We start from the raw sequence: 27523 nt of genomic DNA on the forward strand, positions 1-27523 counted from the left end.
TTTCTTCACATCAGATGGGTAATATGCCGATGTCGTAACAAGGTTTGAGGGAGGCACATCTCATACAAGAGTGTGAACCCCAATCATCACACGTATGAACTACAAAAGGATCTCTTTTTTTTCTTTAAATTAAAATTTATTGGGGTCAACAAAACTACATAGGATTCAAGTGTACATTCTGAAATATATCATCTATATATCACAGTGTGCGTTCACCACCCAGAGTCAGTTCTCCTTCCATCACCATATATTTGACCTCCTTTAACCTCTTCTACCACCCCCTCCCCCTTTACCCTCCGGTAACAACTAAACTGTTGTCTGTGTCTACCCTATTTCCCCGAAAATAAGACCTAGCCAGACCATCAGCTCTAATGTGTCTTTGGAGTAAAAATTAATATAAGACCTGGTATTACATTATATTAAAGACTCGGTCTTATAGTAAAATAAGACTGGGTCTTATATTAATTTTTGCTCCAAAAGATGCATTAGAGCTGATGGTCTGGCTAGGTCTTATTTTCGGGGAAACACGATATGAGTTTTGTTTCTTTATTTGTTTGTCTTGTTCCTTTGTTGCCTGCAGTTTTATATCCCACATACCTAGGTATCTCTTTTACAGACCAGAAAGGAAGGACAGAAGTTAAGATCCCTTCCCTGAGAGCTCGTCTGAGGAGTTCGCAGCTGATATGAATCAGCTTTCCCTAACTTGAGGTTTCATACTTCTCTCTCTCATCTCGGTTCTGAGTCATTGGGGCCTGCCCTGGTGGAATTGTTAATGAACTCAGACAGTTACTGGGAAGTGATCTTGTCTTTCCTGCTGCCTTCAGGCACAGCTTCATCTAAATTACCCCGAACAGATGTATTCCCATTCTTCTTTAAAAGACGGTGTCATGAGTTTAACTATTAAGAAGTTCATTCTCATTTCTAACATTGATAAGCATCTAGGTGAGTGTATTTCTACTCCCGCCATCCTCCATAGAGTTCTGTGATTGGTTTTATACCTGTTAGAGAATTTTACGAAGGAAATTTTGGTATCTGCTAAGGGGCTGAATTTGCAGGATGTTTGTTTGTTTATTTATTTATTTAGTTAGTTAGTTAGTTAGTTAGTTGGTTAGTTTCAGGTACACAAGACAGCAATACTTAGACGTTTATCATTTATATCCCTCACACTGTGTGACCCCCCTTCCCCCCATCCACTATCCCTCTGACATCGCACGGAGTGCAGGATGTTTTGACAACTCAGTAGAAGAGTTTCCCTGCAACTCCATGACCTGGTGGAAATCCCGACATTAGGCTCCCCCAAACTTGAATGATACCCAATAAATGATGGTAGGAATAACCAGGGAGGTAGAAGCCTGGAGACCACTCACTCCCTAAGCTCTGAATCCTTAAATGACCCCGAGACAGCCAGGCAGTGGGACTGCAAGGCTGAGATAAGTACTGAAAATTGGCTGGTGTACTTTTTTTTTTTTTAACATAGCTCCCTCCTTTACGCTTTTCTGTACCTCTGCCCTGAAGGCTGCAAAGCCTGTTACATACTGATAGTTAAGTAAATGCCTTCCCTACTACTGCCTACAGAAAAGACCTAAGTTGTTTACTGGCCTCCAGGATGCTGCTAAATATCTGGCTTGTTTTTCTTTATTTGGGGGTGGGGGGAAGAGGGTGGAGGAAAGCTGTATGTAGTATCTAAATTTGCATTATGAAAATATAAATTTTATACTCCAGGATAAGAAATAAATTATTTACAGTAGATTCACATTGTTCCAAGACTAATGAGAAATTATCTTGTTTTCTGTTTGCACCCCCTCCCGCCCCTCAGTGGCTTTACATATTTTGTGTAGGGGAAAAATGCTATTTATAAAGTAGCCTGGGATATGGAGAATCCAGTGATAAAAGGGAATAAGAACTTTTTCAGACCGTTTTGCCCTTTTGGAATGTAGCATGGGAAAGCTCATTCCAAAAAAACTGTACTTCTGGGCATTCTGGCAAAGTTGGGAACAGAATTCGTAAGAAAGAAGTGAAAATGGGATGAAAATCCTCATTTTCTGTTAAGTGGACAGGCTAGGAATAGGGCATCTTGCATTTAGAATTAGAAACTTTATTATACAAAGGCGGGGTGGAGGAAACCTGATTTGACAGCAGTTCATGTGAAAACAACCCAGGAGTGTAAGTTGACCACAAGATTAATAGGGGCCAGCAGTGTGACATTACCATTTAAAAACCTAATGCTGTGTTGGGCTGTGGTCTGACCACAACTGGAATTTTTTTGCCCAGTTTTGGGTACAAATGCTAAGAGGAATGCCAACAAAATGGAGACCTGGATGTTAATGGGTCAGGAAATCATAGGAGGGGCAGTTGAGGAAAGCGTGGCTATACAGTCTGCAGAAGAGATTCCTTCGTGGGACCTGAAGCTTAAGTATTTAAGTGTCTGCAGGGACAGTCTCTGTTGCTCTAGATGACAGAAGTAGGAGGGTCTTTTCTCTGGAGCCTCGAACCCACATTCCACATGAAAAAAGCAGACACAAGAACCTGGTTAACATCTCGCACCACCGACCCATTTCCCCCAACAAATCTGCTCATCTGAATTGTGTTTCATAAATGAGGGGCTGTCACCATTCTTCACCCTGTCATCCAAACCAGACGCTGGGCATCATCTTTCACTTGTCCCTTTCCCTCAATGAGAACAGCATTGCGTTTGAAGTCAGCAGCTATAGGACTGGGCTGTAGTTTATCCCCAATAACTCAATTGCTGATAGCTTTTGACGGGGAGGCAATACTTGTAATGTTAAGAAATTAACATTTCTTAAGAGTTGAGAGCGATTTAGCCCTAAATGATGCCAGAGGAAAAGAATACTGGCGTTACTCACAGCAGAGGGAACATTTTTATATCCTTTTGGGGGGCCAAGGTTAAGTTCTGTGTGACTCAGCACATTGACGTTCTATATGACCCTAAATCCCTTCTGCTTCCTCATCTACTTGTCTTGACCTGTTTCATTTCCACACCAAAATAGTTTCATTAACACTGCGATCGTGCTCAGAAGGTAGTAGCTAACTGATGCAATTAACTGGTGTGTCAAAGGCTGTTGGTTTATTGCATATGCAACTGTCTTTCTTGGTGGGAAGAGATGCCTTTCTGCCCACATAGTGGATCTGCAAATATGCCAAATTGCCAAATCTTCTGGGTGACAGTGAGGTGCTTGTGGTGATTCCACATGTATAGGCAGAATGGTGGGATCTGTTACTGTGTTTTGCTCCTAAAATGCAACTGGACAGATGATAATTGTTAAACAGTTAAAACAGAAAAAGTGAAGGCAATTTAGTTTTGGCCCTCGGTGAGGTTCTTTTCCTTTTTTTCTTTTTCTTTTTTCTTTCTTTCTTTCTCTCTCTTTTTTTTTAAATCTGTGCTTTTGGCATGCTAATGAATGCATTTATTCTCTGCAAGAAATTTTCGTTTAAGAAAGAATTTGAAAACACGAAGTGCTCAATCCTTATCTCCTAAACAACTAAAAAGACTGCAATTTCAAATGAGAAATTATGTTGCAAAGAAGAAAAAAGTTGTTTATTATGGCTCAAAATTTTAATCACCCAAGGGCTGTAAAGTTAAAAATAGACAATTCTGCCTTCTGTTTATGGTAAACTTGGCTGAGTCCCGGCAAATTTCAAAGCTGAACATACTGTATGTTATTTTTGCTTAATTTTAGATTCCACATTTTAAAAATTATTTCTTACAAGAAGCATATTTCAGGATATAAACTTAGCCTGAAGAACAGTATTCTTAATTTCTGCCCATATTGAAACTCCTTTGAAAATAGTAAACTATGGTTTTGGGATTTTGCTATTCCCGAGTCCAAATGGGTACCTTTCTAAGTCTTTTACATTATGAATGAACACAGGAATACGTAATTGTAAAGGTTACTTTCTGCTGTTTCCCTTATTGTAATTTTAGTTTCCTTAACAGTACAACTTGAGGCAAATATACGTAGTACACACTAACTTTCACTAAACTGTTTTCTGGAGGGAGGGTCATGTGTTGCCTTTAGTTTTTCAGGTAAGGACACAGGTGAGGCTCTCATGGCGTACGGAAGGTGTCTGCTCATGTGCCAGGAGCTTAGGCGACAGCCTGGGATAGAACCTTCTATTTGTAGCTACCGGACAGCAGCTTCTCTTCTGATATGTTCACACCTGCCAGGAGAACCGCTTTTGTGGTGACTGTTTGGCCCAAGAGCAAGTAGGCTTGTTGACTCAACCCCTCTTCATGCCTCCTGAGAGAGGAGGAACACCTGGCTTCACCTCTTTACATAACTCTTGTTGATTCTTGCCCCTGAGCTCTTCCAGAGCGCTCTTTTGGGCCTGTACTCCACGGTGTTTTTAGAACAAGCCCTTTGCGATGGCAAAAATAAATCTAGGGAGGGGATTTTTTTTTTTTTAACCCATTACTCAGTGTGGCATCTGAGAATCAAACATGCCTCACAGAATGAATGGCATGCTCGGTAAATATTTGCTAAATATTGCATGAATGGCTATCTACTAAAGATCGAGATTTCTGTGATGACCCTGACAGAGGTGTGTTTGTGATAAAGTTAATCATAGCTACCATTGAAGAAGTATTACCATGTGCTAGACACATAGCTGAGCACTTCATATACGTTATTTCTGATCTACCCAAGAACCCATTGTATAAGCTTTACTCGGTCAGGAACTTACCCAAGGACGTTTGGCTATGTAGAATTAGCTGTGCAGAATCTATCCTTGATACTGAATTAGCACTAATTCCATGTTCTTTCCAATATGCCATATCACCGTGACTGAGGAAGATTGTGATAACAGTACCCGTACATTGACACATGCCTCTGAGTGGCAAAGGATATGTCATAACATTCATTAAGGTGCTCACGCACTATATCAGGAGATAATCGCCCAGGCTCCAGTCAAAACCTATTTGCACTTAGTTTGCACACAATTTTAATAAAGGTGGTTATCTGTTTTTCAAGTACATAACAGATTCATTCAGTAAATATTTTCTGGATACCTACTCTGTGCCAAGTATTTTTCTAGATACAGTAAACACAGAGAGACTTCTTGCCCTAAAGAGATTGCGTCGCCGATGTGTACATCGGTGGTTCTCAAAGTGTGGTCCGTGGGCCCGTAGCATCAATCTCACTTGGGGACTTGTTAGAAATGCAAATCCTTGGTCCCCACTCCATACCCACTGAATCAGAAACTTGGGGGTTGAAGACCAGTAATTTCTTTTTATACAAGCCGTCTAAGTGATTTTGATGTACACTAAAGCTTGAGAACTACTGTCATGGAAGGCTGAAAATAATGTTTTCGTGTTCTTTGGCAGGTAGCTCTGTGGAAAACGTTTGTCTCCACATTACATTTAATTATTTAATGCAACGTGTGTGTGTGTGTGTGTGTGCGTGTGTGTGTGCGTGTATATTGAAGTCTGACCTCATGGTGGCATTTAGTGATGGGCAAAGCTCAGATGCTGGGCCCTTGCTGGGCAGAGGCACTGGGACGCTTGTACGTCAGAATATGGGCCCTCGAGTCACATGTACATGGATTCAGATTCTTACTTTGCCAAATACTAGCCACCTGAACTCAGAATTACAAAACCTTAGTTTTCTCATTGTGAAAATTAAGATGGTAGTAATGGGACCATACCTCACACTTAGCACAGTTGCTTGGTGCAAGGAAAATGTTCAATAATTAAATTGTTTTTCTGTATTTAGGATCTCGCACTGGACTTGGCACAGGTGGGTGCTCAGGGAACGTTCTTTGAGAAAATGGATGGATGTTTATTTTCCTTTGTGTTAGCCATTATCCTGAGGCCTGCAGCTATTTAATTCCTACCTTCTGTCCATTGTTAGCAGAAGAAACCTGAATAATAAGACGCAGCATCAGGCCATACCTGACATACAAGGTCCTTTTGGAAATGTGTGTGTGTGTGTGTGTGTGTGTGTGTGTGTGTGTGTGTGTTGACCTGTCTTGGTTTAGCCACTGCTGTTACCTAATTCTCACCATTCTAAGTATGATGTTGCCTTCCCCTTAGCCCTTACCTTTGGAATATTTCAAATGCCTATAAAATGTCATTTAATTAAGGGGCTTCCTATCTACCTATCGATATTCTTGAAATGCTACTGGCATTAATAGTAAATCTAAGAGAATCAAACCTCTGCCTGTTTTGTGCCATTTCAGTACTAAGCCAAGGAGAGTAACTCTCATGGAAATGCATGCTGTCCTCCAGCACCGTAGGAACATGGAGCTAACATTGCCATATAACCTGGTTCACTGACTTTCACTCCGAATTTTTGTTTTGCCATTTTTATTACGTGTCGTATTGTATGGCTAATACCAGAAGTACAATTATGAGGAGGAGGTCTCCTCAAACTCTGCAGTCTGGCCAAACAGATAACCTTTCAGAAGAAATATTATCCACTACAGATTTAGTTGTTATTCACAGATTTTCCTTAATTCACAAAATATTATTGAGCGCCTACTATGTGTCCAGCATTGTTCTAGGTGTTGGGGAGAAGTGGTGAACAAACGGGACAAAAATCCCTGCCCTTCAGGTCTTTGGTTATTTCCTTCTTCACACACAGGAGTGTGTGCGGATGTCTCTGGAGCAGAGTTACAGGCAGCTGAGCTGGGTGGGGCAGGCTGGGCATGGCAGAGGCACTTGGATATTAATTCCCTGGACATTAGAGGCTTGCTCACTTGCAGTCATATATGCAAGTTGAATCAGTTGTAGTATTTTGTACCTGTTTTAAGTTTTATGTGTGAAGTTTAACTCCTTCAGTAATGAGCACTGTCACTGTCTTCTGCTTCTCTGCTCTGGTGCCCTGGGTGTGTGGGGTCAAGGCAGTGCTGATTTCATTCAGTTCTTCTTCATATTACTGTTGGCCCTGTGTTTCAGTTTCCTAGTGCTGCTAGAACAAATTACCACAAACTTAGTGGTTTAAAACAACACAGATTTATTTTCTTACAGTTCTGGAGGTGGGAAGTCTAAAAACCAGTCTGGTGTCAGCAGGGCTGTTTCCTTCTGGAGGCTTCAGGGGAGAATCTGTTCCTTGCCTCTTCTAGTTTCTAGAGGCTGGCTTGACATTGGTTGCCTCCCAGCTGCGTCACTCCAGTCTCTGCTTCCTTCTCTGGGATCCTGCATTTCTCTTATAAGGAATCTTGTGATTACATCATTGGGCCTACCTGGATGAGGCAGGGTAATCTCCCTACCTCAAGATGCTTAACTTGATCACATCTACGAAATACGAAATTCGTTTTGCCACATGGACACCTGGAGGTGGGGATGGTCATCATTCAGCCAGCTACAGCCTGTCAGACATTCCAGTGTCTCTGGGTTCATTAGCAGGTTTTGTCGAGTAGTCTTTCCCAGTCTATGAAACTCAACCCAACAGAGCTCTAAAAAGCAAATATGGCTAACTTGGCAAGAGTCAGTTGTATGTGCGTGACTATGTGAAAACCTCAATCATTTCTGTTTCTTCTGCAAGACTCAGCTCAAAAACCACTCCCCCAGGAAGCCTTCCTGGGTTTCCCTGGGTTTGTTTGGTGCTTCTCATTTGTGATTCTGTGGCACACTGTAAATGTGCTACAGGATCGCACCTTTCCTATTATAATTGTGTGGATTTATCTGTTGCCCACTGCCTTGTATCCCCCCCACCCCCTTCCCCTAAGTGGTGTGTTCTCTACAGGAAGGGATTGCTTCTGCCAGCCGTACAGAAGATATTTGATAAACGTTTCTGTATTAATGAGTGCATTCTCTTCTCTCATATGTTTGAAAAAATTGTGTCATGAGTGTGGCCAGGCAGCGTTCAGAAGGACCGGTACCACGTGGCTTACCTAAGTTGTACTTCACGTTGTTGGAACACCTGACCGGCTGTGAGTTAGTGGAGTTATGAATGGTTCTTTTCAAGTGAATATAATCCTGAAGCTATGCACTGTTCTTTTCTCGATGTTAACCATAAGTCTACCTACCAAGGTAGCTTCTGAATATTTGGAAATAATGATGTAAATCAAGGTGAATGACTGTGTGAATCTTTAAATTCTAAAATTAGGTCCAGTTGCCAAATAACAGATTCTGTGGCTTAATAACTTTTAAGGTTACTTTAATGAAGTCAAGTCTCTGGTAATTGAGATTATTTTCTTTCAGTTTTTAAAAGTAGAATCTTACCATGTGGAAAAATCTCTGAGTTCTATATGGTCATTATTGAAAAATAATTTTGCCCTTTTTTCTTTTTACAGTATTCAGGCTGATTTTTTTTTTTTTTTTTTTAATAGACCTTGGGCTTTCTGTGTTGTTGGAAAGCATGTCATTTTCATTTGCTGTTTTTCACCTAATGATACCAGGTGAATTTTTAAGGTCTCAGCTGCACCGAAGTGTGTGTCCTGAAACTTCAGTTGGATTAAGAATGTACCGTGGTGTCAGGGCTGGAATGGGAGAAATGGGAGAACACTGGGTTACATCTATATATGTTGCAATTAATATTGATGAGTGGGCAGAATTCCAACAGTATCCTAGGGGGTTGGCTAATGTTCAGTGTAAACCAATGCAAGCGAGTTCTTCCCCTGCAGGTGTGAATAGTTTAATTTAGTAGGTGGATTAGGAAAAGCAAGGGGTATTTTACTGTGTTCCAGTTTACATTACACATTGAACATTAACCAGCTGCTTCAGGTGCAGCTCATCACTGAGTGGTGGTAACAGATACCCTGAGACATTGCTCGCCCATCTCAGTATCTCCAGGCTGAGCATCATCCCTGATACATAGTAGGTGCTCATTAGCTTTTGTGAAATGCAAGGAAGAATGAATGAATGGTTGCTGTTGCAAGGCCCCTTACAAACACTGGCTGCTGCTTACCTCTGGTCTTCCTACCTCCCACCTTCTAGCCATAATACACGATTTGTAGCTTGTTAAATATTCCACATTCTTTCTTGCCTTTGGACCTCAGTTTTCAGATTCCCTCTGCACCTAACAAAACCATTAGTACTGTCCTCTTTGTCTGGCTAGTTCCCACCAGTTCTTTGACTTAGCACCTTCTTGAAGACGTGTAGGAGGCATCATTGCTGGTATCTGAAGGCCTGATTCACTTTTCGTATCTCCGTGAACCTCTGTGAACAACAGGAAGCTACTGACTAGTAGAACTGCTGCGATCTGAATATCTTCTTTTCAGTAAAATGCAGATCACGGTCAGTTGCTTGCATTATCTGGATTACATCTTCCAAACTCTGTTGGTACTCTCCATTTAGAAATGGGCAAAACATGACTCTTTGTCAGGGGAATAGAGAGTCAAGCAGCAGATCCATTGTATTTACAGAGCATCAGTCCCAGGGTAAAATGGGACAATGAAGGAGAACTGATGAGCAGTTTACCTTTAGTGTGGCTGACACCAAAGGGTCTAACTAGGCAAAAAAGAAATTGAGAAATTGAACCATTCCTTTTCTAATTCAATTTAGAAAAGTTTGGTGCGTAGTAGGTGCTCAGTCAGCATTTGATGAGGATGAAAGAATAAACGAATCAAAAATGTTTTTCCTTTTTTGGCATTACAAGATATAAAAATATTTAGATAGCCTCTTCCACTCCACTTCTTTTTGCCCACATAGTCGTAGCCTCAGTCTATACTTAGCGCTTTTGCTAAGACTGACTCATCTTGTTTCTGATTGCCTTAGTGATATAAGACTCTGGGATCCATGGGAATGCTGTATGACTGTATTGCTTTCATGTGTGGAAAAATGTAAACCAGAAGGGCCAGCTAGTGGTATGGGTACCCATTAATTCGTGAGAGCTATAGAGTAATCTCATTCTTAAATTCTTAAGCCAGTGTGAAAAACAGCATCATCCAGTGGAAAACTAATCAGCCATTGGGACAAATGGATGTGATCCAAATCTGATCTCTGCTGCAGATAGGCTGTGTGACTTTGGGCAAGTTGTTCAACCTCTCTGAGTTTCTTCATCTCAGTTTTTTCTTTTGTTAAATGGAGCAGTATTAACTGATAGGGTTGTTTGACTATTAGACATGATTGTGTTAAGTATTCCAGTCTATATTTGATGTTCGGCAAATGGTAGATATTATTATGACTACTGTTACTGCTATGAGCGAAGTTGGCCCTGTAGTTTCCGTGAGGACAACGTTCTATAGAGGTAACCACCAAGATGAGGGCGGAAGAGCTGAGTGAGATGTAAGCAGTCTCTGTGTGTCTATAAAGGAGATTCTCTTTTTCCCTCTGGGGAAAATTCAGATATGTTTAAGAAAGGAACTGGGAGTGCCTTCCCTATGTTCTAGGTGTTTCAGAGATGGCTAGAAATTGATACTAGTTACTGAGAAATAACTTTTAAAAATATGCATTAGGAGGTAGGGTGGTGTTGAGGAAAGAGCACTGACTCATGTTCTGGGGGTCGAGGCTCAGCTCCACTCATCTCTGTGTTCTTTGCCGAGTCCCTTTCTGTCACTGCTCTACATTTCCCCCTGGAGAGCCAAGCACACTGGACCAGGCAATTATCCTGGGCCTTCTAGTGTGTTTCCCTTCCCAGGCAACTGCCCTTCCTGACTGGGCGTTCGTATGGGTGGCCCCAGCTGGGCTAGTTTGATTGTTCCAAAAAGTGTCAACAGCAAAATGGCTGGACTTTGGAGTGTCCCTTGTGATTTGACATTTTAGCGTATCCTTTGATGGTACAGTGTACCTGGCCAAAAACTTCCAGCTCAGAAACTCTGTGAATTAATGTAAACTAAGAAAGGATTTTCAGGACAAATTGTAAAATTCTCATGTGGCTTGGCTATCGCAACTGCTTAAAACACTGGATTTCTTCAGAGGTGTTGATCATTATTGTCTTTGAGTGGGGAATGAATTTCCCAGTGTCCAGGGAACAGCAACAACAACAACAAAAATCCCCTCAACAAGCCCCAGGGTGTCTGAAGCGCCTGCTTTCTTCTCTAAGAGCCAGTACTCCTCTGTTGGCTCAAGAGCGGTCTGCTGTATTGAACAATCAGACTAGAAGGAAGGGTTGTGAACAGTTGTTCCCTAAAGGCTTGGGAATTAACAAAGGCCATATTAGGAAGATTGGAGAATGGAGAATGGGGGTTGGGAGGAACAATTCAGAAGTGCAGAGGGGTGATTGGAAGGGTTTGTTTCCCAGATAGTTTTCAAAGAAAAGAAATATGTGTAGTTTGCTGTGGGGCTGGGAACACAGTGCAAGACCAGTTGATGTTCTTTTTTATCCAACAATTACTTTCTCTGGCACATTCCTTTTAGGCTAACAAAGTGTCTTCCTTTCCTTTTTCATGGTCATTGATAGCAAGAGCTTAAGGGCTTTTTGCTTCCCACTGCTCAGGGTTGGGTGGAGAGAAGGATAAGTATTAAGAGGGAAAATTGACGTTTTGCAGATTTTCTTGAATTTTGTCACAGACAAGGGAAAGCCATCCAAAGTGTAGGGAAGGCTCAGGTTTTCATTTTAGTCTGAAGGTGATTGATTTCTTTCTTTCAAGGCGCTGATGGAGGAGGTCAGAGTCTTAGAAAGGGAAGAAGCCAGGGAAAGGGAGAAAAGAAAGAATGAGATTTATGACCTTCTGGATCCCAGCTTTTATGTCTTGTTACCATTCCCAATACTAGAAGTTCATGACACCCTGAGAAACGACTGTGGAACTCAGAGCAGTGATCTGCATGCAAAGACGAAATTAAACAGTCTCGCAATTGCTTTGATTGACACACAGTCCTATCCTGGATCCTGAATGCTGCTTCCCTTTAGTTTGTCCTCTAGGCACAGAATCCAGTGTTTCACGGACTCATGAGACAGACCACCCAGGGCCACGCACCTTATATTGAGGGTGGTTGATGGTGGTGCTTATAGAGGAATCATTTCAACAATGTGCCTGTTCCATTATTTTCTCTGCAGTCAGCCCTCCGTACTCAGAACATGGAAACTTTTGCATCTGTTGCCAAAGAATAAGTGTTTCTCAGATAGCCCCATCCTGGTTCCATAACCCTGAGATAATAATTGAAGATCTTAAAAAATGTATGTATCTTCCATTTTTATTCCATATGGCCCCTTAGGTAACATGACCCAATGTGGCCATTAAATGACCCTGCTTACACTTGGATTACTCAGTACAAAGCAAATTTATGGTTGTTTATTCTCTCCTCCTATCAGCTATTAGTGCCTAATCATATGGTCTATCGATCATGAGATTAATCGCCTGCTCAAAGAGGCAGCAGGTCTTGTGGAATGCTGCACTGCGCCAGACTGAACTTCACCCTTTTATACAAACTGGAGGAGTCAAAATCATCATTCATTGCCTGCAGCCCCTGGTCCCTGGCCCTCCTGAACTCCAGGAGGTAAATCCCTGCTTTTTCAAACAGTGTACTTTGCACTTCCTTTCCTTGTGTGAAACTTCACCTCATTGATTCGGGCAGGCACTTGCAAATAAAATCCTTTGCAAGGCATCTTACATATAATGATCTGAACAGAAAATACGAGGACTTTATTATACAAAGCCCCATAGTGCTGCCATAATGAAAGGTCTGTCAGTATTTCTATTACCAATTCTTATTTTGGACGATGTATAACTGGGCCATTAAAGTTTTCTTGAACTAAGACTTTCCAAGAGTGTCAGGAATCTGAGATTCCCCCCTCCATTTTTGTGGAATGTGTTTCTTTAAAGATAGCAATAATAACGTTCAGAAACGTTATCACGTAATAGTCTTTATCTAGAAGGCCTGGCCCCCTTAAAATGTGAGCATTGCGCCCCTTGAAGTGGCTGCTGTTTCCCTCCTCTGTGTTCTCATTGCAGTTATGAGAACAGAATCATTGTAGCGTTCTTGCTGTATTATAATGTTTGTTTCTTGGTCTGTGTCTCCTACACGAAGGAGATGAGGGCAGGGATCTTAAATCATTGGTCTTTGTAGCGTTTCCTTTACCGGAGAGCCAAGCCCAACGTAAGCACTGGGTATGTGTAGTAAATGCACCCAGGGCTCTGTATCAGGAAATTTCCTTTTCAGTCCCAACATGGTTGTTAAGGTGGGGAGTGAATTCAGGCAGTGAATTTAGGCAAGTCACTTTACTTCTCTGAAAACAAGTTTCCTGCTCAATGAAACCAGTGTGTTGAGTTCAGGGCTGGCTGGTCAGTTGGTGTTTGTTGAGTTGAATGCTGTCAGCACAGTGTTTTCAAACATTTGAATCTGAACACCTTTAGATGGAGTCTGGGCTTTCAAGTTTGCCGTAATCCCCACCGTTCCCTATTATTTCTGTTGCATCAGCGGCCTACTTCCATCATTGGCCCGGATGGTCTATGTTCATGATTCCTTGTAGATCTATGTTTATAATGTGATCTTTTGTTTTAGTAAGAGTCTGAGACTCAGGTGAGCTGGGGATGCCTTTGACTGTAATTTCAATCTCTAATTTCCAATTCTTTTATCAATAAGAACGTCACCTTATTTTTTTTTTATTCCATGTTTTAAAAACTTTTGTCTTCTAGACAAACTGCACTGGTTAATAATTAATTTGTTTTTCCACTTTTAAAACAAACAGACATCTATAACTGAGCACGCGGATACAACCGAGCCATCAGCAGTAAGAGTATGACAGAGTTTTTGTGTAATGAGTTGGTTGATGTTTTAGCAAACCTGTGCAGTTGTTTCATGGTAAGTGTGTATAGTTTCTCTTTGAGGGTTAGATACACTAAAAATAGCTCCTAGATCTTCCTGCCATGTTAGACATGTGAAGTTCCAAAGGACTGTAGGTGAGTGCTTAGTTGATTCTATCATGAGTTGCTGGGCTACCCTTGTCGTCAGAGCTTCAAGTAAGTTGTTGGTCTACATATGCATTCCACATCTTTTAAATTATCTCTTTACTGGTCATCTTAGGGAAGGAAGTCTCTATAAAACCTGGCTTTTACATTTGGTGCGGAGAAAAAAGTGTCCTACTATGAGTTTACCCAAAGGTCTTGGCTCCATTTTCTCCCTTTTAGTCAAGAGCATTTTGGAAGATTTGTTAAAAGGAGTGGGGAGGCAATCTGATACCCGACTCCCAAGCAAGGAGAATCCTTCCTTTCATCTCAACTCAGGCTGTTGGTGAAAACTGTAGATTGAAAATTTAAAAGCACACATTTCCACAGAGCAAATTAAAACTCTATAGCATAGAAGTAATCTGCATATAAGGCAATCTCCAGGCCCCTGACCTTTGTCACTTGAAGTAGTCAACATCAAGCAAAAGTAAAGAGCTTTGAAGATAGCAACCTGGTTTAACCAGATGACCACATGGATACAATTTAACAAGTCGTGTCTACATTGTGACTAAGAGGTTAGGCCCGGAGGTTCCACTAATTGGGTTTAGTTCTGTCTTGTTTCCTTAATCAATTTTCATCAGGAAGAGGTTGCTTAATGCTCCATAAGCCTCAATTTCCTCATTTGTAAAATGGGGATAATAATAGCTTATTGTGAGGAGTAAATAAGAGTAAATCAAAGGATTTATCATGTTGGTCACAGAATAAACTAGTATTAGCTAGGACATAGTTGAAATTTATTTCTGAGCTTTGAGTTTTTTTGTTTGTTTGTTTTTGTTTTTAAGTGTTTAGAGATACTCTTTCTTAAGAGTATCCATACATACTAAGTTACCTACCTACATTCCCAGGAAATTGTATGTTTCACCAGTCCAAAAATGCTGCCCTCAACTTTTTAGGAAACAAATGATGTTAAACTTTAAAAATCTGAAGTTGAAATCTTCTCTCTTACATTTTCTTTTCCCTCCAGATCAATCCAAATTAAAGTTTCATTGCAAAAGTTTCATGGACCCTTATTATCATTAATTATTATTGGTGTGTTGGTGATAGTCCTAAAGTGAGTGCATTAAGAATTAAAACCCTTGAGAAAACATTAAACCCTGGTGGACTCATTAAACCCTGGAAGGGACCTAAGAAATCATCTCCTCTAAGCCCCATTTTACAGATAAGGAAAGTATATTTTACAAGGTAAAATAAGTTTTGAACAGGACCTAGTCTTACATAATGTCTTTTTAATTTATGTTCTCCCTGAAATCTGCATGCATCTGCCATGTTGTGATTATGTTCTTACTGTGGGACTTGTATGCATTTATTAGAGACCGTTGAGATGTAGCATTGGGCATTACTTTTGTGGCAAAGGCACGGGGGCAGTAGTCATTATGAATGGATCCCATTATTTGGGAGAGCATTTTACTGACTTTAGAGAATTCGCTGCATTGATCTATTATTGTGCCACATTTTTATTACACCAGGTAGTTTTAAATGATATTCTCTAAACTGTTGTCCAATGTTGGCACTTATCCCATCGGTAAGACCTTCCTTTTACTACTGAAAATACATAGTTCTGTTGAAAGAAACCTTTTGACTGGTCCCCAGTGCCCTGAATGTGTTTAAATCCCTCACTACTGAAATAGGGGGATTACTTCTGCTATCATTGTTCTAAAACAAACTTCCTTTTGGACGATAACAGCAGCGGTAAATCAGATGTTGAAGAAAGTACCAGCTTAACTTCAGTTTGCTTTAAAAAGGTTTCCCCTTTAATTGACAAGTGTCATGTATAATAGAGCACGGCAACTCACATAGAAAAACCATATGCTGGACTTCCCGCTGGGGTTGGAGTTCTTAATGAAAGTACAAGTGAATACACTGTGGCAAAAAATTAAAGCGCCCCAACTGGGGCGTATTCATTCTCTTCACTCCGGCCAGTGTGGTGATCACCACCAGCCACACTGATAATCAGAGAGACCCAGAGTGGTCACGTGGCTGTTTTGTAGCTGTGAGCTAGGGTGACTGTGGTCTTTTCTAGTGACATTTTGAATAATTAATTGCGCAGACTCTAGTGTCATATCCAAGGAATAAACAAAAGTTTTCTTGTTTTCATTTTTTAATATAAAGGCAATAAGCTATTTTGGGCACATGCAACCTCCTCACAGAGTGGTGATTTTCTGGCACTGGACCACTTGCTAACATTCGTAAGTTCACTCACTTCATAGTTCCCTTTTTCCTTCCCTTCACTTCCCAAAAGAGAACAGAACTGATTTTTTTTTTTTAGAGGTGATGTTTACAACAGTTGAACACACTCGAGTAAGCACTTAGAATAATGTCAATAGAGGAAGGAAAAAAAAAAAAGGACGTATTATTATCAAATTAAGTAATGGACGGGCAGTGATATTTTATTTATTAAAGCTCATCTGAGTACCATTGGAAACAGAGTGTGTTGGTTCTGAAGTGCACAGATTAGAAAGGAATGTTGAGTTTGGAAACGTGGCAGCCTGCAGCACTGTGTATGGTTTAAATTAAACCTTTTTTTGGAAAGCAGAATAGCTCTAGGCCACATTTAAGGGAAAAGCTACAGCAGAGTGAGCTGGCTGTGGTTTTTCTTTTACTCTGTCACCGGCCCACTTTCCCTTGTTTTAACACAGAAAAAAGACTTTGGACTCCTTCAGACCAACCACATAGCTTCTCTGCGGACCACAAAAAGGAAGCGTGGCGTAGAAGCCATAGGATTAATACCTACTGTCTCTTTAACCCAACAGAGTGTGAAAAGTTTTATAAGAGATTTCTCCAGGCAGACTGACACTGTGGTTGGACTTGAAACATTTTTAAATCAAGAACAACTTTGAACTGCATTATGCCACAGCGCCGCTGTAAATGGTTATGTGCGATCCCACGGTTAAAAGTTATTTACATGAATCCCCAGGTTTCAGAGGGATAAACCACTAACAGCTTTGTGTATCTTGATAAAGAAGTATTAATACAAGGAGAATTAAAGGTATGCCCCATGCCAAATTATCCCAGATAGAGTAGGTAGATTACAGTCAATCAGATTTTATTGTTCTTCAGCAAATGGAGACCGTTGGCTCTTGGCAGAAAAGCCTTTTCATTTTTGAAAATAATAGGATTAAGATTGTGGATTCTATTAATCACTTGATCATGTTTATTAATTCAACACATTGTTTTTCAACTAGGAAAGAAACCTTCCTTTTCGTACATGTGCATCTTTCTAAAATAGTAATTTTTACGTTGCAGAGGTGTTATTTCATATGCTGACCTACTAAGTATTATAAATGGTTGTCTCTGTGTCCTGAGCATTAATTGTAATGATTGGAATCTTACTACCCTAATTAACTAATCACGTGTCTCCTCAAAGCAACTCTGAAATTACTAGAAAACAAACAAACAAAGAAACACCTTGTTTGTCTTATTTATATCTGTTCATTTAAATGCCTAGGATTGATATATTTTAAAAGAAATCATGCGAATTTGCATTTTGCCATGCGGAATTAAGCAGCTTTTCACAGGTGCATTGTATCAGCATTCTGCTTTATGTTCAAGAAGGCATCTCAAGTGAAAGGATTGATTTGAAAAGTTGAAAGAGAAAGCCCACATACATGTTTCAAAACTGTGGTCTTACAGTAACCACTGAGATAATTCTTGGGTGACTCTATGTTATGAGAAGGGTTTATTTGCAGTCATTAGAGAAATTGGTCTGTGTAACACTTCCTGTATGTGAAGAAATGCAGTTGTCATCTTGCCTAGACCATTAAAACAGTATTTAAATACTTCCAGTTGTGAGGATCCTTGCGTTTATTGTGGTTATTTTCCCAGGTATCTTAGGAGCAGCTGTTTTGTCCTTTCCTGAACTTAATAGTTGAAGAATATGGGAAAGCAATGGTGTACTTTCTGGGTAAAGTATTTTAGCCACCTTGGAGTAGTTGCATTGCATCTTGATCTTTTTTCATCTTGGTAGAATTATACTGTAACTAATTGAATCCATTGATCACTGTCTTGTTTTTTTCCCATCTTCTTCTCAGAGGATTCATTTCATAATGGTCTATACATCAGTCAAGAAAATGACTACAGAGGAATTACCAAGATTGGTAGTAAAGGTAATTTTACCTAGCTTAATATTTTTTTAAGGGTAGAGCACTGTAAGTGTCCTTTACCTGATGAGAGTTAACTTCTTAATTAGGCTATGTTGGAAAACAAATCAAAATATGACACTGACCAGCACTTTCAGAGAGGGGCTGATTAGAGGGGGGTAAAGCATCCATCTTGGAATTAGATGACCTGGTTTCTAGGCTTATCTATAGCAATACTTTTCAAACTTTAATGTGCATATGAGTTGACTGCAGATATTGTTAAATTGCAGATTTGGATGCAGTCGGTCTGTGGTACGCCTGACATTTTGCATTGCTAACAAGCTTCCTGGGATGTCCCCCCCCCCCCCCCCCAGGACCTCAGACCACACCCTGCATCCATTTCAGCACTTAGCTAATTTTGTGGCATTGGATATACTCTTTAACAACTCTGCATCTCAGTTTCCTAATCTCTAAAATAGGCATGTTAATCTTTGCTCTGCCTACCTCATCAGGTTGTTATGAGAATCAAATGAGATAATGTAGATGACATTTTAAAAGGCTGCATAAGTATAAGACACCGAGGATCTTTGTTTATAGATAAAGACATTCTTTGAATACCTTTCATCAAATCAATGTGAGCTGTTCTGTGATGGGAAGCATCCTGAACTGTGAGGCAGGAGAGAGCGACTGGAATCTTTACTTCCCTCGTTCACTCTGTGCCTTTGACCAAATCCCTGTACTTTTCTGGTCCCTCGTTGTCTCATCTTTAAACTAAGCGCTTGACCTGGATTACGGATCTCAAAGTGGGATCGCAAGACCAGAGGCATCAGCGTCACTTGGACACTTGATAGAAATGCAGATTTCCCCTCCCTTCTCAGACCCAGTGAATCAGAAATTCTGGGGGTGGGACCCAGCAATCTGTGTTTTAGCGAGTACTTTAGGTGATTCTGATGTTAAAATTTGAGAACCACTCTGAAGTGTCATCCAACTTTGAAATGGGATTTTTTCAGCGTTGTCTTAATAGGTTTAGCCGTGGGAATGCCTTTTTGTGCAACCTAGAGACTCTCTCATATGCTGAGAAGAACTGGGAGTTGCGTGTTCTCCAAGGGTGCCCACCACACGTGGAGAAGAGTGAAGTCATCGCCTGCCTAAAAGTCAGAACAGATTCTAACTGCATGGACCGACACCTTTCTAGCTTGTCCTAGCTGTGGGGCTGCTTAAGTGGCCTCTGAAAGCTGATTGAGACAGAGCAGGACCTGCAGACTAAGGAAGCGCTCTTCCGTTCTCCTCTCACTCCCCTGATGGTTGTCCTCACGATATAGCACCAGTAACAGACTTCAGACTTGCCAAGCACTGTCATGAAGGTTATTGCAACCTATTTGCATACGGTAGATTAGCATGAGATGAGAACTGAGAAAGTAAAATTCATGTTTTTCTTTAGAATCATTTATAGTCCGCTGCCGGTGGGTTTTTTTGTTTTTAACAGTTAGGAGCACATCTTAAAACTAGAAAAAAGCACAACTAGCCTCCAGTTATCCAAAGTAGATTTTATCAAGTTCAAGTCCTGAAAAGCTCACGATCTTTATCCTTGGAAGAGACCCTCAGGGAAACCTAATAACTTCTACACAAGTATTATTTTATTCCAGAGCAGCAAATAAAGTCATAATGGACAACTGCTTGAGTCTAGAAAGCGGAAACAAACAAGAGGTGTTAGCTGGCAAGCTAAACGGCAAGAGAAGACATGAAGACACTGTCAAAAGTAGAGCAAATGGGAGGTTGAGATGAATAGTAGCTTGAGATTCCCCTTTTCCCCCTCTACACACACACACACACACACACACACACACACACAATACGTGTGTGTACAGTATAAAAATGAATCTGTATATACAGTGCATACCTGTGTGTATGTCTGTGCATAAATAAATATATATATACAGATGTACATATGTTTATATAAATGTATACATATTTATATATGCACACACACATATCCTATATACTAACACTCCCAAATAGTTCTTTGGGTATTCATTTTAATGGAACACTTTTGTATAACTCACTCATGTTCTTCGTGGCATCTTCAGGAACAGATCAAATTATGTTTCAGTATATAAGAATATTGGTTACAAATTATAGAAGATTTCTCTCCAAAATGAGTTCATGTAGAAAACAAATCATGCTTAAAGTGATAAATGTAAGTTACTTTTGGAGATTCAGAAAATCATGGATATCTGCAGTTAGGAAGGACTGTATAGATCATTTTATCCAGAGGTTTCAGATTTTCTTTAAACAGGAATCTTTTCTTCTGAACCTAATTTGACACACGCACACACACACACACACACACACACATTTGTGTATAATTTATATAATATTTTTATGTTGAAAAAATATGGGAGTACTGGATCCGTGTTATCTTTGGCCCTTCTCTTCTTTCTTCCAGAGGCAGCCCCAGTTGGAGTACATCCGTAGGTCCAGGAATTCCCTGGGAAGCTTGCAGATTCTGATTCTGTAGGTCTGGGACAGGGCCTGGGACTCTGCATTTTTACTAAACTCCTGAGGTGTTCAATAAACACTGACTACGGTTTGAGGAGCAAGGCCTGGGGCATCTGTGCAGATAGTTTGAAAACCTCGGGTGGTTTCACAAGTGTGAAAAGAAAGGCTTGAACTTAATAAATGATTTGCCAAAAGCCACAGGCCTAGCAAGGGTCTTCGGATGCCTGCTATGCCTCCACTCTTCCCTGTCATGCCTGAGAGAAGCGGCTGTGTTGGCATCCTCCCGACGGACTGAGGTAGCCCAATGCCAGGGCCCCATTGGCACCGCTGGCACCCTGCACAGAGTTGGTTCTCACTCTAGATGATGCTGGGAATTCGTTCCCTTCCAGCCCACTCTCTGCCCCGTGGAAAAACAGTACTTTGAATCAGACCCCATTTAGGGTGGAACTTGCTGATTAGCTAGCTAGGGCTGTTAGGCCCGGAGCGGTGGTGTCTGCTGCCACAGCAGAATGGATAAGCCGTTCTCAGCACCCCCAACATAATCCATAAAACTCTTTCAACCTCTCTCTCTCTCTTTTTTTTTTTTTTGCATGATGTCTAGTGTTTGCAAATGGAAAATGGCTGAGGAAAAACAGAGTGAAAGTTTATATAAAATATTTATACCTTAAAGATCTTTTATCTTGTGTCATTCAAGAGATAGAGAAGTGAAAAATGTATTGGGAGTACATTATCAAGAGTACATTATAAATTTAAATCTCAGATTGAATAATACCAGCTGCTAATGTGTCGAGCTTTGGAAATGAGTCACTTTTGGATCTTGAGAATTTACTGTACCAGGTCAGTTATGCTTAAGAAGGAAGTGCCTTTTGAAAAAAAATCCTATACCGGAATCAAGACTTATCCTAATGGGTATTAAAAATCAAATATTTGATATAACATTCATGTTAGAATGCAGTCCCATGGGAATGAGATGTAGGATCTGAGAAATTTTATGGAACATTTATCAAAAAAAAAAAGTCAAATAATTTTCGTCTCTTCTTTGTGAAGCAATATAATCTGTGGTTAATAGTATATGTCTTAGAGTCTAAAAGACTTAGATTCAAAATTTCTGTCTAATGCTTGTTAGCTGTGTGATTTTGAATCAGTTACTTTCTCTTTATTTTTAAAATGAAGGTAATAGTAATGACATCATACTTTTTTTTTTCTGGAATAAGTGGCAAAGTATTAGTATACTGCCTAGCCTCTCATAGTATCTTGGTAAAAGTAGCTAGTCTTATCCTTACTATCACCGTCATACTGTCTTGAGCCCTAACTATTATTATATAGCCCTTCGGTAGCATGGAGTCTGTCTCCTCTCTATGTAGGTGTGCTATAAAAGCAAAACCAAATTGATGTGTCTGTTGAAAAGTTAGTCGTCAGAAAAAGAATATATATTTTCATAAGTGAGACCATGACTATTTATGCTGTATATCTGGATTCTAGAAAGCCAAAAATAAATATTTTGTTGGTTATAATGAAGTTTGTCTTCTAGTTCGTAGTATATGTTTTTGTATGCTGTATATAAGTAGTAGGATCTCAAATTCAGGTGCTTGTAGCTGCTAGAGAGGTAAGTAAAGGAGTGAAGTAAGCAGTGGGCAGAGAGAATCCAAGTCCCATTGAAAGGCCCCTCAGTTCTAGGCAATTGGGGTTGGGTGTTGTGTGAAAACCTGCGCCCAGTGTCCTGGTTCTTTATTTAAGAATCTGGAAGTCCAGATTTTTATATGCATCAATAAATGTTTTAAATAATGGCAGCTGTAGCTTGAGAATGCTGTTGGCTGTAAGAAACAAACCAGTGGTTTAAACAAAGATTTATTTTTCTTACATACGGTAACGATAAGCCCAGAGGTAGTATTAATAGCTAGTGTTGGTTTATTTGCTCTCTGATACCAACAAGAATCCAGGCCCTTTCCATTTTTCTGCCCTGATATGCTTTATTTGTTGACTTATTTTTATGTAACTCTTGTCAGGTTATGTTTGCCACCTGTATGTTCAAGGCAGGATGATGGGGGAGCTGGGTCAGGCTAACCTACTTTGCTCCATTCATCAGGAAAGGAAACACTTCGCCAGAAACTACACAGGTGACATCTCCTTATGATTCACTGGTTAAAACTGGATCACTTGCTGCAAGGAAATTTGGGGAAATGAGTATCCAGCTTGCCAGTCCCTGCAGTGGGCAGTGATGAGGAGGCTGTAAATGGCTGTGGTATTTGCCAGGAAACAATGCTTGCCACAGCAACCAACTCAACATGCAACCCAGCTGCAGGCCCCGGAGACCCTGCATTCTCCAATATTTATTTAAAAAATCTCCAGATTTGAGCATTATAAAATAAGTATCATTTAGGGGAAGGCCAGTGCTGTATGTTCTAATGAAATGCTTTTGCATTATATGGGATAGGTCATTGCTAACAATGAGCAAACTGTTGAGGGAACATTACATGAATTTAATTCTTAGAAAAGTTTATTTAGAGTTTTAGTAGAGAAGTTAGAAAAGAGCATACCATTTAATGTTATTTCTATACTACTACTACCTTATAATAAAATAACTAAATTACCCCATACATATTTTCTGGTTTTTAATCTTACGGATAAACGAGATTTTCCATTCATTATTTTTATTCTAAAGTAAATCTTTGTTTTATAAATCACAGCCATCTGATTTTGATAACCTTTATTGGAAAGAAATCTTTTCTGTCTATTTATCTGTAAATTTAATTCTAACACTGGGAAGCTTTTCCAAAATGTTGTATAAAAGCAGCCATGTTAAGGTGATTAAAAGCATGTTTTATATGTATGGATGTAGTTGAAATGCTACCAAACCAGGTATATATTTGATTGCTTACACACAAGAATTATGGAAGTTTGAAGAACTCTTAATCACAGGTAAGCATGTACTAAAGGAAAACCATACCTATTTGACTCTAACCAATTGACTCATCTGTAATATTTCTGCTTACACCTTTTTGCAGCTTACTGCTGAGTTAGTTCTTTTATAATGTCCTTGGCAAAGTCAGGAAGTCTCCGTAACGCCCTTGGCAAATTCAGGAAGTCTACATAAATTGAGAGAAAATATTTTTGCCTCATTTTGATAATTTCTTCTCAGGGTTATAAATTTGGGTTTTCGTGATCTCGGTGTTTATTAAATAAAACCCTCGAAAAGAAAAAACAAAACAACCCTCGATAGTCTGAAGGATTACTCCTCTATATAGGAAGGTACGTGTATTACAGAATTTAGGAAACATGAATTGGTCACCTACTGAATATCTAGAAGCACGGAAACCTTTACAGCATTAATGTAATTCCAATATATAATTATGTTGTCAGGCCCAGTAAGTCAGTGAAAACTCTAATAATACTAGGATAATTAAATATTTCAGTAACCATAAACTATTTTTAAAAAGGCAAAACTGTTTTTTATTAGGGAAAATATGCAAAGACAATCTTTTAGAATTATTTAAGGTGGTAAATATGTATGTGACCCAGTTCACTATAAATACTATATTTAGAATTAAAAATAACAATATTGTCCAGATGCTGTATCAAAATCTACTTTAAGTGGAGTTGTAATGAGAGACTATTTTAGAGGCAAGGAAAAGACTAGGGGACTTATTTATATGGCAGAATAGTGTGTGTTTTCATTTAGCATATACCTGTAAAGTGAGATACATTGTGCCAGATGCATTAAACTTGCTATCTTTAATCCTCACAACAATTTTATAAATTGGGTATTGTCACCCCTGTTTCTGTGATGAAGACACCATGTCTCTGAGCATGTTAAATGGCTTGCCTAAGGCACACAGTCAGTGCATTTTGGAGTGGAGCTTGGAACCCAGCCCTGTCTGTGTTCCATACTTATTCTCTTTCCCTCTGTCAGAAGAGCCACTGACTCTGGGAGGGTGATGAGAAAAATAGCAGATGGATGTAAATGTAGGTAAAAGTATGATTAATGTGCTTAGCAATGAAACAGTCCAACCTACCTATGGAATAAGGGCTCTCAGCTACTAATTACAACTCCTGAAAGAAACCTGGGAGTCGCTGCATAGGGTATCATGTGACCTGACTCTTGACTATCGTCTAGTTAGTTAATCCAAGAATATTTCTTGAGCACTTACTTTGAGTGGGGGCGGAAAGAAAATGTTCTTGTACTTGAAGATCTTGCATCTTTTCCCATACGACTTTCCTATCATTGCTGTAGTGTGTGAAGTAGCTGTAAAACCTCTTTAAGCAACGCACCAATCTGTATATGGAACGGATAGATGAGTGGACTCTCATTTAGGATGAGGGGCAGATTCGGGGTGTAGTTTGAAGTTAGGATAAGTTTACTATTCTCTGAAGGAGGCATTTTCTTAGAGTTATTATGATGTTTCCTAGCTATTAAAATTTGCCATCTTGATGCTTGGTTATTCACTGAAAGGAATGAAATATTTATTAAGGTCAGATCACTGTTGCATACAGAGGGAGCCACGGAGAGATTTTTATGCCATGTTTTTTGGTAGCAACATTTCTGCTGGGTTGCATCAACGTCTGTAGATTTTTATTGATTATAATTAAGTCAGTCTGCATTGTCTCTAAGAATTTACATGGGTTTAAAAATCAATCCTTCACGTATTCATTTGAAGTAGTTTGAAAAAGGATCTTAGTAGAAGGGACAAATCTGCAACTATTAATCCTGTTGTTATTTCTGCGAGCCAGAAATGGTGTTATTTCCTATTAAAACATTTGCAGGTTTTAGGTGTTATGATCCTTTTAGTTTTCTTTTAATTTCATTTGCTCTACCTCTAATCTTTCAAAAGCATGTCACAGCTTATCCTTATCTTCAGTAGATTTCAGGGTGTGCCTGGAAAACCCCTTAGCTCAAATCCTAAAGGTTATTTAAATTCCAATATTGGATGCTGTTCACATATACAGATGTTGATGTAAACTTAATAAGATTACGAAGATTTCATGCCAGTTGATACCTCACAGTACATGACAAAGTACTATGGGTGCACTAATGGGTCCGGACTTTGGTTGGAGGGTGTTGGGAACATTATTAAGGCTTTTTACTAAAAGATTCCTATGTTTCCACATCTAAGCCAAGTTTGGCAAATCCATTTATGTTAAATATTGAGGCAGTCACAGTCAGACAAGCTTGTGGGATAACTCATACTGGTATATGTAAGGTGTTAACTAATAGTGCAAATACCAATTGCAAGACCTTTAACAACTAGTGCTTTTGTGGAAGTACAAGAATTGATTTATATTTACATTATTTTCCTAAAGCAACTGATTTCAAGTACGTCTACCTCTGCTTGAGTGGTCTTTCTCGTGTGTGCATGGATATTATAGGTGTATATTGAGAGATACAGTTGAAAAGATCATTGTGTTTGACACGAAAACTGCTGAAGTAAATTGCAGTCTTGGGCAGCCGGATGGCTCAATTGGTTAGAGTATGAGTGCTGAACAACAGGGTTGCTGGTTCAATTCCCGCATGGGATGGTGGGCTGTGTACCCTGCAACTAGGCGATTGGACTTGGAGCTGAGCTGCACCTTCCACAACTAGATTGGACAACAACTTTGAGCTTATGGGCCCTGGAGAAAAATACTGCTCTCCAATATTCCCCAATAAAAAAAAATTTAAAAAAAATGGCAGTCTTATTTTTATGATGGGGGAAGATTAAATTAAAATAAAATAACATTATTTATGACATGAGCTCAAACTAAATATATAGCTAGGTAGGCCTTTAAAAAATCTTTTTTTGAGAGCCCTTTAAGGAATAGTTTTAGTTACCTAAACTGGAGATATTTGAAGTTTATGGATGCTAACATTTCTGTGGCCATGATTCTTAAAGATATTCAATGAAAAATTCTCCTGTTACATTTCTTTAAAATGACACTATTTAGGACACCCTAGGACTATTTCATGCGTCTGGGATGGAGATTACATATCTCTTTCCAAGGGGTTGAAAATTAAGACCTGGCTCTAGTGGTCGTGTTGTTTTCTATAAGCCTATAGCTTTGATCTCATTTTTTGAAAGCGTAATTATGAATGGCTGTTAAATATTTTTCTTTTACCCACTTGTCAGCATTTTCTTCTTTTGGAGGCAGGCTTGCTTCCCTTGCTTAGGGAAGGCCACAAGTTTGTTTAGAAAACAAAGTCTGTCTTATCATAATTGTGTTGGAGACAAGATGCGGCTACATAAAACAAAAGACAAACCTGTGACTCTTTTACTCATATCAGGCCTCTGTGTGTGGGAAGCCTAAATGAATAAAATAGCAACGTGTTCCACTTAGCCCTGATTCTGTTTAAGGGGAGCTTTTATTTACAAAATCGAGTCAATTCCTCCCTAAAGCAAAAAAAAAAGTAATTTTAGAGGATCTTGAAAGCTTTTAGATAAATACTCCAAGTTTTTCCCCGCTGCAAGCTTAAAAAGCAACATAGACTGTCTGAAGCCTGTTTTTTTTTCCAGCTGTGTAACAAGCACAGAATAGTGGATTCTAAATATTTATTTCCCCGCTACCCCCAACACTATCCTGTGTTCCAGAGAAACTTGGATTACTTGCTGTTTGTTTCCAGGCCTCTTCTCACATTGTGCTCTCTCAGTTGTTCCTCCAGGAATGCCCTTCTTTCTACCCTCACATCTCTGCCCCAAGCAGTCCTGTCTTTCCTCAGTCTTCATGTTAGGTGCCAGTTCTTCCTGAAGTCTTTACAGGCTCCCTAGCTGAATGTGGTTATTTTGGAAAGGTGTCCACACTTTCCAGTGCAATTACTTTATCTACTTTGTGGTTGGGCCCTGTATTATTCTTTTTCTGCCTTGTGTTTTAGGTGTTTGTGTACTCAGTAGTATTCAGTGGTCAGCAGACATTTATTAGATGCCTGCTTTTGCCGCACGTTATACTACTTACTGGAGAACCCAAAAGGTTTAAAACATGGCGTGATATCAATAACCTCTTGCTATTTTCTCTTCACAACTTGGCTCTGAATTCCCAATGGATAGAAACAGTTTTATGATTATTTGGTATCCGCAGCAATGCACATAGTACATGCTCAATAAATGATTAATTGACTAAACCAGTTGGCTTCTGATTAAATTTGGACAGCAAAGATCGACTTTCCTCTTTGGGACTCGAGTGAAAGTAGTGTTATA

The 27523-nt window shown here is 39.6% G+C and overlaps 1 protein-coding gene and 1 non-coding gene across 13 annotated transcripts in view; one reads left to right on the plus strand and one right to left on the minus strand.

Annotated features, from left to right (window-relative positions):
* The window catches only part of NFIA (nuclear factor I A), a 561924-nt gene that overhangs the window by 254916 nt on the left and 279485 nt on the right, over positions 1 to 27523 (plus strand). The window lies entirely within an intron of this gene.
* On the minus strand, positions 9 to 111 carry LOC141572597 (small nucleolar RNA U13). Its single transcript, XR_012497918.1, has one exon. It is a non-coding gene; the product is annotated as a small nucleolar RNA U13 (small nucleolar RNA).

The sequence above is a fragment of the Rhinolophus sinicus genome, linkage group LG06, assembly GCF_036562045.2.
Source record: "Rhinolophus sinicus isolate RSC01 linkage group LG06, ASM3656204v1, whole genome shotgun sequence".
NCBI classification, from domain to species: Eukaryota; Metazoa; Chordata; class Mammalia; order Chiroptera; family Rhinolophidae; genus Rhinolophus; species Rhinolophus sinicus.